Here is a 5,877-nt window from a genome sequence, read left to right as displayed (position 1 = left end):
TATGTTTATGCATAGACCCAAATAATAAAAATGTAAAAAAAAAAAAAAAAAAAAAAAAAAAATCTAACAATATGGACCAAAATGTTTATATTTTTGTTACTTAGTGGTGAAGAGGAGATAAGTATACTTAAAATGGCTGGACACACTTACATGTTCTCTTAACTAAAAAGAGAAAGAGACATGATTGGTAGGAAACCAGTGACAATTTGAAAGTTATAATAGACATTTTAAGAAAGAAATCATCTACCTGTTAAGAATGTGTTTACAGTCTGTGTAGCTGGATGGAGGAGATCCAGAATATCAGTAATGAGCCATCTTTTTTTAGAGTGAAGCTTCTGTTAGAGATCAACATCATATGTAACATATAGCAACAGTGGGTTTAGGTACTTTATTATTAACATGTGAAATTGTGGCAATTTTGTTTTTAACATTTTTAAGGGTGTCTGTAAATACACAACCAATGATACAAATTTGCATATGTTCTTCTACTCATAAAGAAAAAAAATATTGCAAAATGGGAACAGTCTGTACAGACAAGTGTAATCACTTATATCTAAAATAGGTTAAAAATTCAGATTATGAAATGCTAAAACCTGAAGTAACTTTGTCTGAAAAACAAGAAGAAACATCTATTTCATAAGTATGAATGTTAAAGATCACATCAAACTTTCAGAGAAAAATGCAGGCAATCTTAAAATTTCTTATGCAGATAAATGATATATCATATTTTAACACCAAGATGACAGCTCAGGGAACCTTCCTTTCACAATCACACTTCGTTACCTCACTTTGAAGAATACCAGCTACAGGTACCTTCAACAAACCTGTTATGATTTCAGCATTTAAATTTAAAAGATTATGAAGTGTAACTGTAATTTCCTCTTTTGTTATCTATTGCCAACAGGTGGCGATACGTCTGCTGCATTTTTTATAAATACAGTATGCTCATGAATGTAACATTTCATATGAAGACAAGGTTTTCTTTTCGTTCACATGTACCAATATACCATCCTGATGGAAAAACGAAGTGGGATTACCTGTATGTATTGGTTTTTTAAATTTATATTTTTATTCAATTTGTTAGATTCAGTATTTTCAATACAGTATTTGTTTCTGTTTGATTTTACAGTGCTGCTGTTGCTGTGTCAACATGGTAAGATGTCCAGTTAATGTGCAAAGCTGTTAGAAGTCACACTTTTTAATACAGGACAAAACTTAATTATTTATTTCAAATAATTTTACTTTTCTCACCTAAACAGCATGTTTCCTCTCTGCAAGTAATCCAATAAAACAAACAGTGGCCTGTGAAGGACAAACTGCATCCCTCAGTTGTGGTGAGTAATCAAGACTCGAAAGCAGTGTGTTTAAACTTAACAATGATTCTCGTGGTCTTCTTACGTGTTAGACACGGGATTCATACATGTCAGTGATGCCAACTATGGAAGCAATGATGGCAGTTTATGCTCTGCTGGACAACGACGTGAGTGGCTCACAAATGTTCACTGCTTCCAAAAAACATCCCTCCAAACGATGACCACAAGGTAGGATTAACTGATAATAGAGAACATTTTATTACTTTGCAAAACCGTTACCCTTTCAAATCTTCATTTTTAAATACTTGACATTGTCTGTCCATGAATCAGGTGTAATGGAAAAAAAGCTGTTCTGTTCAAGCATTGAACTCAGTTTTCTCTGATCCTTGTTATGGGACCTATAAATACCTGCATGTGTCTTATCAGTGTCGCCCTCTTAGTAAGTCAATAATTATACACATATAATTTCCAACCTAAAATTTGAAGTTGATAATCTTAAAGGCTTAGTGTTACCCCAAAATGAAAATTTGGTTAATAATTACTCATCCTCATGTCGTTCAAAATCCATAAGACCTTTGTTCATCTTCGGAACACATATTAAGATATTTTCCTCCCATAGACAGAAAAGCAAATAAAATTTTCCCAGACGCTGAAATGTAGCAAAAACATCGGTAAAACATTCCATGCGACATACATGGCAAAACAAAAATGACGACTTTATTCAACAACTCTTCTCCTGCGAGTTACAATTTTCCACCAATCACAATGCATTTGAATGCTTCACCCTAAGTGTAAACAATATTAACTCGCGGGAAAAGAATTGTTAAATAAATTGTTATTTTGTTTTCTTTGTGCATAAAAAGTATTCTCTGTATGTCACATGGATGGTTTTACAGATTTCTTTACTACGTTTCTGTGTCTGGGAAGATTTCAGTTGCATTGCTGTCTATGGAGGGTCGGAGAGCTCTCAGTTTTAATAATAAAAAATAAAAATAAATCATAATTTTTGTTCCAAAGATGAACAATGTTCTTACGGGTTTTGAACAACATGAGGGTGAGTAATTAATGCAAGAATTTTGGTGTGAACTAACCCTTTAACATTCATATCCTTTTGCTAATATTAATGACCCTTGTTCCTTTTTTCCACCTAAATAATCCTAGAACACATTGTGAAAGCAGCCAAACTGTCATTGTCTGTGGTAAGAATCATCTTAAAGGTCTTTTTTACCCATATGTTTAGCTAATTTTCACTAGGAAAGAGCTAATAAAGTTCACAAATAATTACAAAGAAACAGCAAGTAACACATTTAATGAAATGTGATATTTATAAATACACAGACAATGTATTTTCTCGTAAAACATATTTTACCTGTGATGCTTTGGCATGAAATTATGATCATTAACGTCAGTTTTTCTTAATCAGATAGAGGTGTTATTGCTATTCATCACGCCAATTATGGACGCCGGGATGTGGCACCCTGCCTTGATAAATCAGCAGATTGTTATTATCCTCAGACTGCCAGTTTAAGTTCCAGGTACAGCAGAAATATCATCTAGATTAGAATCACTTACAGTAAGTAACAATGTAAAATTAATAAAAATGAATGCAATACTTGTTTTTTTCTTTGTAAGGTGCAATGGAAAAAGGTCTTGTCTTCTAACTGCTTCAAATTCAGTGTTCTCTGATCTGTGTTACGGTATCAGGAAGTACCTGGAAGTGACATACTACTGCAAATTAGAATGTGAGTAAAAAAACTATTCTTATTGTTGATGTTCAGTTATTTTTCTACTTACAAATTTTAGTAGTGGGAATTCTATTAAACACAAAAACAGTTTTGATACGTTATGACAATTATTTTCTCTAAGAGGTTTGATTGATTTTCAACACCTTGATAAAGTTGGTTCATTGTATTATTTCACTCAGAGATCTCAATAAAAATCTAAAATGCTGCAATGCTTGTCTTCTGTCTCAATGTCACAGAGCATGATTTACATCAGTCGATGAGGAAACGGCCTGGAAGAGCAGAAGCAGCATATCCTTTTCTTTAGCAATACCATTGCTGTTTCTCTTATGATTCTCTTTTTTCCTTAAATCTGCTTTAAATTTGTTTATTGGAAAAAAAAAATTATACAAAAATAAATTGCATTTGAAATGAAATCTGCCTCCCCTCCTTCACACACACTGATGTCCTTTAAACAATCATATGACTTGGCACAGTTTATTACACTAACATTTCTTTGACACAAATCTTAGAAGGCCTATATATAATCAAATGTATTACTGATTAAAACAATAAGAGATATATGGCCAGTTATATGTTTTATAGGAAAAGCAGTATAATATAGAAGTAAGGCAAGGCAAGGCAAGGCAAGTTTATTTATATAGCACATTTCGTACACAATGGTAATTCAAAGTGCTTTACATAAAAGAAAGTAAAATAATCATGAAGAAAAATAATAACAAAAATAAAACAAGTAATTTTAAAACTTTTAAAATGATTAAAACATTTAAAAACAGTTAGAAAATGATTTTACATAATAATAATAATAATAAAACAATAATAAAACACAAAACAGTGAAAATATAGTGCAATCAGTTCGGACATTGCACAGTGCTCATTCAACAAATGCACAGCTAAAAAGATGCGTTTTGAGTCTAGATTTAAATGTGACTAGTGTTTTAGCACATCTGATCTCTTCTGGAAGCTGATTCCAACTGCGGGCAGCATAGTAACTAAAGGCAGACTCCCCTTGTTTTGTGTGAACCCTTGGTATTTCTAACTGACTTGATCCTAATGATCTGAGTGCTCTGTTAGGTTTATATTCAGTGAACATATCTGCAATATATTTCGGTCCTAGGTCATTTAGTGACTTATATACGAGTAAAAGTACTTTAAAATCAATCCTAAATGTAACTGGAAGCCAGTGTAAGGACCTGAGGACTGGTGTGATATGCTCAGATTTTCTGGTTCTAGTCAGAATCCTGGCAGCAGTGTTCTGGATGAGCTGCAGCTGTCTAATGGTCTTTTTGGGAAGGGCAGTGAGGAGCCCATTACAATAGTCCACCCTGCTGGTGATAAAGGCATGAACGAGTTTCTCCAAGTCTTGACTGGAAACAAAACATCTAATTCTTGCGATGTTTTTTAAATGATAGTATGCTGATTTAGTTACTGCTTTGACATGACTACTGAAACTAAGGTATGTCTCCAGAATCACACCAAGATTCCTGACTTGATTTTTAGTTGTTTGACCCCTAGAGTCAAGATATGCATTCACCTTGAACACTTCATCTTTGTTTCCAAATGCAATGACTTCAGTTTTTTCCTTGTTTAACTGAAGAAAGTTCTGGCACATCCAATTATTAATTTCATCAATGCATTGGCAGAGGGAGTCAATGGGGCTGTAGTCATTTGGAGATAAGGCTAGGTAAATCTGGGTATCATCAGCATAGCTGTGATAGGCAATTTGGTTCTTTCTCATTATTTGACTTAGTGGAAGCATATACAGGCTAAACAAGAGCGGTGCAAGAATTGACCCTTGTGGGACTCCGCATGTCATGGACGTCCACTTAGACTTATGCTCTCCTAGACTCACATAATAGCCTCTCCCTTCTAAGTATGATCTGAACCATTTGAGTACCATCCCAGAAAGCCCGACCCAGTTTTCCAGTCTTTCTAGTAGTATGTTATGATCGACAGTGTTAAACGCAGCACTGAGATCTAGCAATACCAGCACCGATATTTTGCCAGAGTCACAATTTAAGCGAATATCATTTATTATCTTAATGAGTGCTGTCTCTGTGCTGTGATGTGGTCGGAAACCAGATTGAAAATTGTCCAGGTATCCATTTGAGTTTAAGTATTTGTTCAGCTGATTAAAAACTACCTTTTCTATAATTTTGCCTATAAAAAGAAGATTAGATATTGGTCTAAAATTGCTCAAAATTGTGTTATCAAGATTGGTCTTTTTCAGGGGGGGCTTTACAACTGCAGTTTTTAGGGAGTTTGGAAATGTCCCAGAAAGAAGTGAGGCATTCACCACTTCTAAGAGATCTTCTTTTAAGCAGTCAAGCACACTTTTGAAAAAAGATGTGGGAAGTGTGTCAAGACAACAGGTTGATGATTTTAGTTGCTGCACTATGTCTTCCAGAATTTTGCTATCAATTTTTTCAAAAATAGACATAGTATCTTTTTGATATTTTGGCCGAATCTGTCTGACCTCTGCATTACTTGAGGATGTGCTAATCGCCTTCCTGATATTTATGATCTTCTCAGAAAAGAAAGAAGCAAACTCATTGCATTTGCTGTCTGATAGCATATCAGTGGGAATCTGACTTGGGGGGTTTGTCAGTCTCTCAACAGTGGCAAAAAGAGTACGAGTGTTATTTAAGTTACTGTTTATAAGGTTAGAGAAGAAGTTCTGTCTAGCTGTGGCTAGTTTCACATTAAAAGCATGAAGGATGTCTTTATAGATGCTATAGTGAATTTCAAGTTTCATCTTCCTCCACATCCGCTCGGCTTTTCTGCATTGTCTTTTCATAGTCTGAACTGCTGTTGATCTTCTC

The 5,877-nt window shown here is 34.3% G+C and overlaps 1 long non-coding RNA gene across 1 annotated transcript; it reads left to right on the top strand.

The window, feature by feature from the left end:
* Positions 1-907: 907 nt before the first annotated feature.
* Positions 908-3,423, top strand: LOC128012182 (uncharacterized). Its single transcript, XR_008182717.1, has 7 exons — positions 908-1,039; positions 1,130-1,153; positions 1,260-1,334; positions 1,406-1,541; positions 2,737-2,848; positions 2,946-3,055; positions 3,295-3,423. It is a non-coding gene; the product is annotated as an uncharacterized LOC128012182 (long non-coding RNA).
* The last annotated feature ends 2,454 nt before the right edge of the window (positions 3,424-5,877 follow it).

The sequence above is a fragment of the Carassius gibelio genome, chromosome B23 (assembly GCF_023724105.1).
Source record: "Carassius gibelio isolate Cgi1373 ecotype wild population from Czech Republic chromosome B23, carGib1.2-hapl.c, whole genome shotgun sequence".
NCBI classification, from domain to species: domain Eukaryota; kingdom Metazoa; phylum Chordata; class Actinopteri; order Cypriniformes; family Cyprinidae; genus Carassius; species Carassius gibelio.
Note: the sequence above shows the minus strand (reverse complement) of the source record. Positions and strands in the feature narration are given on the sequence as shown.